Raw genomic sequence first — 12,560 nt, 5'->3', positions numbered from 1 at the left:
GGTCTTCCTTTTTGCCGTTGGTTCACCCTCCAATGGCCGCTGCGGCCGGCGCATCGCGCTGATCCGAAGCCAGGAGCCAGGTGCTTATCCTGGTCTCCAATGCGGGTGCAGGGCCCAAGCACTTGGGCCATCCTCCACTGCCTTCCCAGGCCATAGCAGAGAGCTGGCCTGGAAGGGGGGCAACCGGGATAGAATCCGGCGCCCCGACCCGGACTAGAACCCGGTGTGCCAGCGCCGCTTGGGCCCTGCACCCCATGGGCCGGCGCTGTGGCTCACTAGGCTAATCCTCCACCTGCGGCACCGGCACACTGGGTTCTAGTCCTGGTCGGGGTGCTGGATTCTGTCCTGGTTGCCCCTCTTGCAGGCCAGCTCTCTGCTGTGACCCGAGAGTGCAGTGGAGGATGGCCCAAGCGCTTGGGCCCTGCACCCCATGGGAGACCAGGAGAAGCACCTGGCTCCTAGCTTCGGATCAGCATGGTGCACTGGCCACAGCGGCCATTGGGGGGTGAACCAATGGCAAAAAGGAAGACCTTTCTCTCTGTCTCTCTCTCTCACTGTCCACTCTGCCTGTCAAAAAAAAAATTTTTTTTTAAATCATCAAAATGGATAAAAGACTTAAGATCTGAAATTGTAAAAGTACAAGAAGAAAACATACAGGAAAAACCCCACAGACCAGCACTGTGGCGTAGAAGGTTAAGCTTCCACCTGCAGTGCAGGCATCCCATATGGGCACCAGTTCAAGTCCCAGCTGTTCCACTTCCAGTCCAGCTCCCTGCTAATGCACCTGGGAAAGCAGTGGTAGATGGCCCAAGTACTTGGGTCCCTGTACCCAAGTGGGAGACGCAGAAGTTCCTGGCTCCTGGCTTCAGCCTGGCCCAGCCCTGGCTGTTGCTGCCATTTGGAGAGTGAACCAGTGGATGGAAGATCGGAGTGAACCAGAGATGGAAGACTCTCTCTCTCCCTCTCCCTCTCCTCTCTCTGTATTTCTGCCTTTCAAATAAATACAAATAATTAAAAAAGAAAAAAAGTCCTGTGACATTGCTCGGGACAATTATGTTTTTGGATGTGATCCCAAAAGCACAGGCAACAAAAGCAAAATACACATATTGGGCCACATCAAACTAAAAAGCCTCTGCACAGCAAAGAAAAACTTCAACAGAGTGAAGAGACAACCCATGGACTGGGAGGAAATATTTGCAAGCCATACAAATGGGGAGGGATTAGCTCCCAAAATATGTAAGGAACTCCAGCAAATAACCCCATTAAAGCATGGCCACTCTTTCTCTCTCCGTCTGCTCCTCTCTCTCTCTCTCTCTCTCTCTCTTCCCCTCTCTCCCTCTCTCTTTTTCCCTCCTCGCCCCTTCCCTCCAGTCTGTCAGGTTTCCCCCAATAAACCCTTTCCCTTAAAAAAAAATGACCAAAAGATCTGAACAGCTTTTACTCAAAAGAAGACACACACATGGAGAACGTATATGTGACAAAAGGCTCAGGATCACTGGCCCTCATGTTTAAAACTGCTGCCTAGAGTGTCCTAATATGAGCTTGTGACCTGGTGTGAGACATACAGAAGGTACTCAAGAAATATTTGTTTTATGAATAAAACTCACCTTTTCTCCAAAGAGTCTATTGCTTGAGGGCACAAGTTTGTCTGATCCATGTGCTGTTCATTCCCTAGACACAGGACTTGCGGTGGCTGACTGTAAAATCTCTCTGACTCTACAAAGAGCCCCATGAGTCAGGCCTTGGTTTCCTCACCTCTAAGAGGAAGTAAACAAGGCTTGCAGAGACCACGTAAGTTGCCCAGGGCCACTCGCCAAATGCAAACCAGAGCTACCAGCCTCAGGTTCTGGAAAAGCTGAGCTGAGCGGAGACACTGGGCCTGCAGGGAGAGATACTGCTCCGCTCCATGAAGGAGCAGGACCAGGAAGTCTGGGAGGGGTGTGGGGAAGCAGGGACAGAAAAGAAGAGGGTAGGGGAGAGAGGATGAGGGTGCAATGGCTGCAGGGCTGCTGCGGACTGGCAGCCACCCGAGACCCACGGTCCCCAGCCCAGGCACTCCATGGCAGCTGCGTCCCTGGAGGACTTTCCCTTAGCGGTGAGGTCCACGCCACTGTTCAGAAGGTCTTGATGTCGACTCTTCCACACACTATGAGCCCGCATTTGCTCTTTCATTCTGCGTGGTGGAATTCTCCATAGACCACGTGTGTGATATCACAGCAGATAAAAACAGAGGCACGGGGGCCGGCGATGTGGCTTAGTAGTGGGTAAAGCCACCGCCTGCAGTGCCAGCATCCCATATGGGCGCCAGTTCGAGTCCCGGCTGCTCCACTTCTGATCCAGCTCTCTGCTATGGCCTGGGAAAGCAGTAGAAGATGGCCCAAGTGCTTGGACTCCTGCATCTGCGTGGGAGACCTGGAGGAAGCTCCTGGCTCCTGGCTTTGGATCGGCACAGCTCCAGCCATTGCAGCCACTTGGGGAGTGCCCAGCAAATGGAAGACCTCTCTCTGCCTCTCTATCTCTGCCTCTCTTTAACTCTGCCTTTCAAATAAATTAACTAATTAAAAAAAAAGAGGCACAAATGAAAAGCCAGTGTTTTTTCTACTGACATTAAAAAGGCTTACAGAAAATATTCGCATTACATTTTCTTTTTCCTTTTGGAGAATATGGTTACTTTTTATAAAATATATTTTTAGATTGATGTGCAATAGCTTTTTTTTTTTTTTTTTTGACAGGTAGAGTTAGACAGAGAGAGAGAGAGACAAAGGTCTTCCTTCTGTTGGTTCACCCCCCAAATGCCACTACGGTCGCCATGCTGTGCTGATCCGAAGCCAGGAGCCAGGTGCTTCCTCCTGGTCTCCCATGCGGGTGCAGGGCCCAAGCACTTGGGCCATCCTCCACTGCCTTCCCAGGCCACAGCAGAGAGCTGGACTGGAAGAGGAGCAACCGGGACAGAATCCGGCGCCCCAACCGGGACTAGAATCTGGGGTGCTGGCACCGCAGGCAGAGGATTAGCCTAGTGAGCCACGGTGGCAGCCAACAATAGGTTTTTTATTGTCACTCTCAAATAAATCTTTTTAATGTCTCAGTAATGTCTAATACCATAAATATTGATAACCTGCATAATCCAAATGATGGATGCCAATCCAAATGAGGATGTCAATCATTTTTTTTAATGTAAAGTACAGTTAGCTGTCCTTTTTACTCTGTATTCAAAAAGTCTACCCAGACCCAAGTCAGGAGTTTTTCCGGTAAGTTTTCTTCTAGGAGTTTCATAACTTCAGGTCTTACAGCTAAATCTTCTATCCATTTTCAGTGAATTATTGTGTCTGAATGAAGCAAGAGTCTAATTTAATTCCTCTCGGTGTAGATGTCCAGCTACACCAAGGCCAGTAGGCGGTAAACTTTGGAAACGGAGTTTGTCAAATCCATTATTACAGGGCTGGTGCTGTGCACAGAGGCTTTGCAGCACTGGTGTAACATATGGACGCCGGTTCGAGTCCCGGCTGCTCCACTTCTGATCCAGCTCCATGCTAATGTGCCTGGGAAAGCAGTGGAAGATGGCCCAAGCGCCTGGGCCCCTGCACCCACATGGGAGAGCTGGGTCAGAAGTAGAACAGCCAGGACTAGAACCAGTGCCCATATGGGAAGCTGGCACTGCAGGCAGCGGCTTTACCTGCTGCACCACAGAGCCAGCCCCTACTTAAACCTGTTCTAAATCATCAACTGCCTGAAGCCAATTCATTTCTTCATGATTTCCAGGCAGCAGAGGGACTACGTTCTGTAACCAATGCCTAGATGAAGACCTAGAACATTCCATCATCCCAGGCGTGTGAGAAGCTCTGCCCTTTGATATCTTTGGTGTGTAGCCAGTGGGCAACCGCTCTTTTGTCACATAGCTAAACGAATAGATGAAAGAATTAACCAATGAGTAAGTAAGTGAAGCAAGAGTGCTGTTTTTGGGTACACTTTGGGTTATAAGCTTTTCTCCCCTAAAGTCCAGAGGAAGAAGAAACAGGAGGGGCAGGGGAGCAGGCTGGCTGGGTGATTGCACCAGGACACAGGCGTGGACAGCTACAGCTCCCCCCGTGTAGGACACGGTTAAGAATGTTCTGCTTGGAGCACAGTTAAGGTGCTTGGGTCACCTGCATCATATATGCTAAGTCCTGGGTTCCAGCCCTGGCTCCACTTTGGACTCCAGCTTCCTCTTAATGTACATCCTGGGTGGCAGAGGTGATGGCTCAAGTACTTGGGTCCCTGCCACCACATGAGAGGCCTGGATGGAGTTCCTGGCTCCAAACACCCTGGTGCCAAATGCCACCCCTCGAATATCTCTTTGGACAGGACTCACAGAAGGAACGAACAACTGAATGGAACCAGGGAAGTCCAAGAAGACGAAGGTCAGGCTGCAGACTGCACCTCCGAAGAGCTGGTGGTGGCAGAAGAGGGAATTCAGGGGACATGGGGTCCAGCTTCCTTCCCGGGCCAGCTGATGGTGGCGTCCACAGCCAGCGTTCACTCCCAGTGCTGCACAGCTCGGAGCAGGTGTCTGGGCTCCACGGCAGCCCTGTGTCTCTCAGGGGGCTTCTGTGCGCTCCGCCCACCCTGTACCCTGCAAGTTTTCCCCACGGGTAGAGTCAGGTGAGGTCAGGGGCAGAAGGGATGCCCTTCTCCCTCCCAGGTACTGACGGGCAGGTGACGCCTGGAGACTTGGGTGCAAAATCCCACCAGGCAGGCTTTGTCTGTTTTAATTTTTTCCAGGAAAATTTTAAACCAGACGGCAGAGGAGGAGGGAGGCTGAGTGGCTGAAACCGTCACTGGGTGTGGCTGGGTGCTGAGCTCTCTGTGTGATGAGCTCACTTCATCCTCTCAACACCCCAGGGGATTCAGAGAGGGCTGCCTAAGGCCCCAGAGCCAAGTCCAAGCTCACACCTTGGACCAAAGCTTGGTACTAACCACCAGGCATCCCGCCTCCCGCAAGGAAGGGGACAGCCCCTTGGATACGAGGTTGAGGTCCATCATAACCTCAATAAGTGCCTGGGCATCCCCTTGGCAGAGAACAAGCCCAGGGGAGGTGATGTCTGGCCAGTGTCCAGTCCTGCATGGCAGGACCACGCCAGGCTGGACCCCGGCAGTGTCTCACCTAGACTTCCCAGAGGGTCTGTGGATAGCCCCTTCTCCGGGGGCAAACAGTCTCAGGAGGTTGAGGGTTCAGTTAGTGCCAGAGCCGGCAACGCACCGTCTGTGACCCGCAACAAAGCTGCCAGCCACAGCTGCCTTCTCCGTGCAAAGCTGTCCAAGTGCACGGGGCCCCTAGGTCTCCGAGTCCCATCGGACTTCATCCCTCAGTAGAAGTCACCCAAGTTCCCCGTGCCTCAGTTTCCCCACATCTGAAACAGAAGTGGGGGTGGATGGTTGGTGTAGCAGGTAAGCCCCCACTTGGGATGCCCACGTCCCATATCAGAGTGCCTGGGTTCAAATCTTGGCTCCATTCCCAATTCCAGCTTTCTCTAATGCCTGTTGAAGAGCAGCGACGATGGCTCAGGCGCTTGGATCTCTGCCTCCCACATGGCATCGACCTGGCCCAGCTTTGGCTGCTGCAGGTGCTATGGGGAGTGGACCCGTGGTTGGGAGCTCTCTCTCCACCTGTCTGTCTCTGCGTTTCACATAAATAAAAATAATTTTTAAAAGCTAAAACAGGGATTTGGGGGAGGGAGAAATGGCAAGTGCTATCGGTATTGGCTGAGATCAGGGTCTTGACCTTGGTGGTGGGGCCGTCAAGTCCACCCTGGGACTCCCTATCTCTGGCATTCCCTCAATCCCTGGGCTGGGGTTGGAAAGGTAAACAAACGAGGACAGAAGCTGTGTCTTCAGCACAGAGGGACCACGGGGCACACGCCCGGGCCGGGATGACCTGAGTAACCCCGCGTCCACAGAGCAGGTGCCGGCAACCAGGCAGCGGGGAGAGGGCACAAGCAGCCAGCCCAGGCTGAGTGGACAGCTTCGGCGAGGAGGCGATGCTGAAATTCTGAGGGTCTTAGGAGCAGAAGAAGAGGGATCCCTAGAGGAAGCGGGGGCGGGGTGGGAGTGCAAGGCCCCAGATGTCCTGGGTCCGATTCCCAAGCTGGAGCCCTGCAGGAGGGGCCCGGGCTCATTCACTCTGTAGGCATAGGCTGTTATCTGCGTTGTTGCAGCCTGTGTTTGGTAAATACGGGCTTCTTGGGAGGGTCTGGCGGGGTAGAGGGCAGTTCCTTGTTCCTGAAACAGATTTGCCCTGAGCCCAAAGGCAGCCAAGCCCCTGGCCTCACAGCGGGTCACGGGGGGGGGGGGGGGGGGGGGGGGGGGCAGTGATTTGCGGGGGGACAGATAAACAACCATAAAGGGACACGTAGACAGCACAGTCAGGTATCCCCCTTGGGCCCAAAGGGGTTAGAAGGGAGGGACCTGTCCTCTTACAGGCTGGCTCTCCCAGTGCACATGCGAGGGACCCCAGGAGCCCAGGTTTAGAGAATTGTCCCCAGGGCCAGGTAGCTCAAGTGTGAGAATCTCACCCCAGGGGCTAACCATTTGCTTCAAGACCAAACAGTTCCTGGGCTTCACTGAGACGCCTTTTCATAGAGCCTGTGGCCCAAGCCAAAGACCCCCACAGGCTGTTTAGGACCTGGGGGCTCTGGGGCTCTGGGAAGTTCTGTGCTTTGGAGTTTAATGAGGTCAGTCTTCCGCTGAGCCCTAGGCCTGCAGGCTCCTGCCTGTGAGCTTCTGTACAGTCCACGCGGGACGTGAAGATCCCAGCGCTTGTACAAGGCTGCCCTTGGCTCCTCAGATGTTCCCAGCACGCAGAGGACATTTGAATTGTACAAAACAATGCACTTCCCCTCCAAAACTACCAGGACTAAGAACTTTGTATCCTCCGAGCCCCCTTCCACCTAAGCACGTGTTTCTGCCGCAGGGCAGCATGGCGCATCGGGCTAAGGCACTCGGGATGCCCCGTGCATCCCCTAGCAGAGCATCTGGTGTGAGTCCCGGCTGAGCCAGCTTCCTGCCAACACACCCTGGGAGGCAGCAGGTGGGGCCCCTGCGACCCACAAGGGAGACCTGCATGGAGCTTCTGGCTCCAGGCTTCAGCCTGTGATGCCCCAGCTGCTGTGGGCATTCAGGGGAGCGAAGCAGCAGATGGGAGATCTCTCTCTCTCTCTCTCTCTCTCCTCTCTGTCACTCTCCTTTTTAACAAAATAAGTGAATGTTGAAGAAAAACCACGTTTCTGTGTCTTTGCCAGTTTACCAACAGGAAGTTACTGTTCTCAGCCATTCTTCTGCTCTATGGCCGCTCGCACTTTTTTAAGCAGCTGTGCAGTCTGATGGTGGAGGCGGCGCCTTTCTCCAATTTTGTTTTCTCCACTTGGGTTTCTCGCTCAGTGAGCGCCCCGTGCCTGCTCTTCACCCATGTCTCCCCTGGGCTGTCTTGAGTGTCCTCGTAGTTTGCTTTGTAGGCATAGGTCTTTTTTTTTTTAAGATTTATTTATTTATTTGAAAGTCAGAGTTAAAGAGAGACAGAGGCAGAGAGAGAGAGAGAGAGAGAGACAGAGAGAGAGGTCTTCCATCCGCTGGTTCACTCCCCAGATGGCCACAATGGCCAGAGCTGTGCCAATCCAAAGCCAGGAGCCAGGAGCTTCTTCCAGGTCTCCCGTGCAGGTGCAAAGGCTGGAACATTTGGGCCATCTTGTACTGCTTTCCCAGGCCATAGCAGAGAGCTGGATTGGAAGTGGAGCAGTGCCATCTTTCTCTTGTCCTAGAACTCCTTATCCTCCGTGCCTGGTCTACACTGGGCTGTGCTCTGCTGTGTCCGTGAAGCAGCCCAGAGGGAGGAGGCTTCCCAGCCGGCCTCCTGCTGCTGCCTCCATCCCCCACAGAGCTTTAGGACCTATTTGATCTCCTCCAACGCACCCCCCCCCCCACCTTGCTTTCACTTTGAGTAGAATTTCTCTGCTTGTGCAGATGCAGTCGGAGAGATCTGAGATCTTAGATGAACAAGGCTGAGATCAGGTCGGGAAGGGGCAGAGAAGCCAGCTCTGTGATGCAGTGCCTCTGGGGTAAAACAAAAATAAATTCCAGAGGGGTGACCCGGAGGATGGCCACAAGGGCATAGAGTCCTCAAATGACTCACCCGAAGCTCTGGCCCACGGCTTCTTCCGGCTGCTTTGACTCGGGGCAGGGGTGGGGCCGCACCAGGCTCCCAGCCCCAGGCTGAAGCAGCACCCTGGGTCAGTTAAGGAGCTCTATCAGCCTCTTTGCTCCTAGGACCCTTCCTAGGGCGCAGAATCAGGCTTAAAACCCGGCCGGTTCTCGTGCTGCCCACTGCTGCGTACTTCCGTCGTCGGAAAGTGGCTCCCGCAGCTGTCTCTGGGCCGGCTGAGTCCTCAGCGTGGGTGGCTGGCAGCGTACTGAGGAGGCTCCCGTCCTGACCCGAGAGCAAAGCAGTCCCAGGGTCGAGGGCCACAGGCAAAGGAACGCCAGAGGCAGGGTGGCCTACGGAGCCCTGTGATTTCAACAGGTTCACTGGGGAAGGCCTCTCTCCGTGGCCGTGAGCAATCCTGCTGACAATCATCTTATTGATTGATAAGCTCACTCCTCACCTGTCCTTCCGCTAGACTGGAAGCCTGGGAGCAGAGGGACCTCATCCGTCCCCAGGGGCCAAGGTGATGGCGCTGAGAGGTCCAGTGTGGCTGGAAAGACTCAGAGATCCAAACCTCCCGGAGGCTGTGGCTTGGTCCAGAGAGCTTAGGCCGCATGTTCTCCGCCGTGTAGATGGCCAGCCTCTAACACTAATGGTTCAGCATCAGGGAGTCTGGGGCCGGCCTCAGTTCTACAGTTCTGACAGCTGACACGCAGGTGGTCGGACGGCCCCATCCATGTGATGAGAAGTCGTTTATTTGAAGGCCTTACGGGGTTTGCAACTTTTCTAAGCTTTTCTGGTCTTCCTCCGGCCTGATTTAAAAGCACAAAGCTGAGAGGGACTGGTTTTCAGATGGTACGAAGTTAGCAACTTCTGTTGGGAGTGACGATCACGTTGAGGCCAGGGAGCTAAACAAGAAACACTGCACACTGATGTGTTTCTGGGTGAAGAGACAGGAAATCTGGCTGTGTCTTATTTTATTTCTTTTTTCTTTCTTTTTTTTTTTTTTTAAAGATTTACTTGCTTATTTGAAAGTGTGAGAGAGAGAGTGTTCCATTCATTGTTCACTCCCCAGATGGCAGCAACAGTCGGGGCTGGGCAGGGTCAAAGCCAGGAGCCTGGGACCCCATCCAGGTCTCCCTTATGGGTGCAGGGGCCCAGGCCCTTGGTCCAGGGACTCAAACTAGACCTTACATGGGATGCCAGTGTTACAATGGCAGCTTAACCTGCTGGCCCCTGGTGTTTTAAAAACCCCGGTGGGGTGTGGAGGAGGAGGGTGAAATGCAAGGGTGAAAACAGTGATGGTTGGAGCTGTGGTGATCCCAGAGTCAGATTGCTGTACTGATAACAAGAATAATGATAAATAAAGTGACAATAAGATGTGAGCCTGCATTTCAAGGGCGAGACATGGCTGTATAGCCAGAGTTAAGCAGGGTTAAGCACATGATAGCTGCCAGTATTATTCTAACTAACGTCATTGTTATGTAAAAGATGGTGGCAGGTGTGGAATCGACGCACCTTATTCTGGCTTGGACTCAGGGTCTGCCTTTGTGGGTTGTCTTTTTCTTCCTTCCTTTCTTTTCTTCTTAAGGTTGCCAGGATGGGTGAATGCCTTTCCCCTCCTGTGGCCACACCCAATGCAGAGCCATCCAACTTTGCTGCAGAAGCGCATGCTATTAACATTTTCTCTTAACAACACTGTTTACCTACAAAGGCTCTGTAATTACAGATGGAAGGAGGCACTTTTTACAGGGTGGCTACCGTGAAGGGGGAGGGGTGAGTGGGTGGGGACGGGACTCTGACTTTTCTCACTTTGTAAGTTTCTGTTGCCTTTTGGTTTTAATCGCTGCATGTTGGAAAGTTGCCCAGGAAGGCATCAGGATATTTGTGTAAATGTGCAGCCGTGGGATGCATTGCAATGTCTGCCCAGCAGTAATGCCATTCTTGAGGTTTCCACGTGGTTTCTGCCTTCCTCTTCCCCAGAAGAATCCACAATGAAGATTAGCAAATGCCCTGACATCCTTTTACTATATGTCTGTGTCCCTGCATACAGCTGTTTTCTTTTTTCTTTTAAAGATTTAAAGGAGAGAGAGAGAGAGATCTTCCATCCACTGGTTCAGTCCCCAATGGCCCCAAAAATCAGAGCTGGGCCCATTCAAAGTCAGGAGTCAGGTCTCCCACGTGGGTGCAGGAGCCCAAGCCCTTGGTCCATCCTCTGCTGCTTTCCCAGGCACATTAGCAAGAGCTGGGTCAGAAGCAGTGTGGCCGGGACTCAAGCCGGCGCCCAGGTGGGATGCCGGCATCACAAGCTTTATCTGCTGTGCCATAGCTCCGACCCCGTGCATAGCTGTCTTCAAGGTGCCGTTCTCCACTGTGGCACACACGTCCACGCACCGCTATCCTGGGCATTCCCTTGAGCACTCCACTGAGTTACCATCTACACCTAGAACTCATTTTTAATAAGATTTATTATTTTTTTGAAGAGCAGAGTTGCAGAAAGACAGAGAGAAAGGTCTTCCATCCTCCCGTTTACTCCCCAAATGGCCACAACAGCCAGAGCTGAGCAAATCCGAAGCCTGGAGCCAGGAGCTTCTTCCAATCTCCCACGTGGGTGCAGGAGCCCAAGGACTTGTTCCGTTGCTTTCCCAGGCCACAGCAGAGAGCTGGATCAGAACTGGAGCAATCAGGACTCAAACTGGCGCCCATATGGGATGCCGGCATTGCAGGCAGCGGCTTTACCCACTAGCCACAGCGCCGGCCCCTCACTGTCCTTCATTAGCCTTCACTCCCCCAGTTTTATGAAGCTGCAGTCAACAAACACTGCACGTGTTAACTGCGCACCATGTGCTACTTTGCCCTGTGCATGCATTATGGAATGATCAAGCCAGGCTCCACCTGTATTCCGTGTTTCGGTGACGGGGGTGTTTGGGATCCGCCCCCTCAGCAGTTGACCGGCAGTTCTGGTCAGACCCCCAGAAGGGACCCATCTTATTCACCTTGGCCACATCTCTCCACGTCCCCAGCTGTATCTCAGGAGTTAACAGCTGCAGAATATTCCACCTTGTGGAACTGAAGTCACACATACACACGGTATTTTTTTCCCTTGAGGGTAAGAAAACCAAATCCTGAAGCATTCATCAGTCTAGTAGCTGAGAAAACAGTCCGGCTGTGACAGTTTCCTCTTATCAAAGGGCATCAGACCCACGGGCGGCTCCCACTCCCCACGTGTGCCCACTGAGCCAAAGCCCTGGGAGCCTGGGAGCCTGGCCAGCACAGGCAGCGAGGCCGCTTCCGCACAGAGCCGAGTCCAAGGGAGCCCCGTGCGCACGGAGCAGGGCTTCTGTCCCCTTCCTGGGTGGAGTTGACGGTGGAAGGGGGCTTGCTACCAACACGCAGGCGCAGGCAGCTGCCCCGCCCGCCGGCCTGTCACTCACAGGCCCCTGGGAAGCACGGGGTCCTTGCACGTGCACGGCTAAGTGCTGCAAATGCAGCTGCAATGCTCGCCAGTTTGTTGGACTCCCTGACGCTCTTGCAAGGTCTGGACTGGCCGGGTGGAGGCTGTGCCTGCCAGTGGGCAAAAGCCCCAGTGACAGGGGATTGTCAGCATGTCTTAAAGGGCTCCTCAGACATCCCCTGGGCAGTAGGACAAGGGCTTTCCTGCCAATCCACAAACATCCATTGAGCACCTTCTGTGTGCCGCCATGATGATAAGCTCTGAGCGGTGAGACACCGGTTAGAACTCACCTGCTCCCTGCCCCTGTGGGGTCTGTGGTCTGTCGGTGGAGACAGTGGATCGACACCCAGTGCTACCAAGTGAGACGGGAAGACGCTTCAGACAGGTGTTGCCTGTGCCCCGCGGTGTGGCTCTGCTAGCGAAATTTCACCTCCTCCTTAACAGTGTGATTCTGAATGAGACGAGGGGCCGTGCGGGCCTGGTTTCTCTCCTCTCTGAATGAACAACAGCCATGGCTCATCCTATTGCTGGTTCCACAGCTGCACCGTTTTCCAGCAAAGGAAAGTCACTGGGAGATCAGGAAACATGGGGACACCACTGGAACTGCGCCACTGCGGGTCCCGGGCTGGGCACGGCTGCCGGGGAAGCGCTGGTGCTCAGGTCCCTGAGTCTGCTGTGAGCTGCGCACACAGCTTTATCTCTGGCAGGTGGGACTGGGGGACGTGGAAATGAACTTGTGATTTCAGCATCATTTACGACGTTCAGGTATCTTCTTCTTCTTCTTTTTTTTTAATTTTTGACAGGCAGAGTGGATAGTGAGAGAGAGAGACAGAGAGAAAGGTCTTCCTTTGCTGTTGGTTCACCCTCCAATGGCTGCTGCGGCCGGCGCACCGCGCTGATCTGAAGCCAGGAGCCAGGTGCTTCTCCTGGTCTCCC

Source organism: Lepus europaeus, chromosome 10 (assembly GCF_033115175.1).
Source record: "Lepus europaeus isolate LE1 chromosome 10, mLepTim1.pri, whole genome shotgun sequence".
NCBI lineage: Eukaryota > Metazoa > Chordata > Mammalia > Lagomorpha > Leporidae > Lepus > Lepus europaeus.
Note: the sequence above shows the minus strand (reverse complement) of the source record.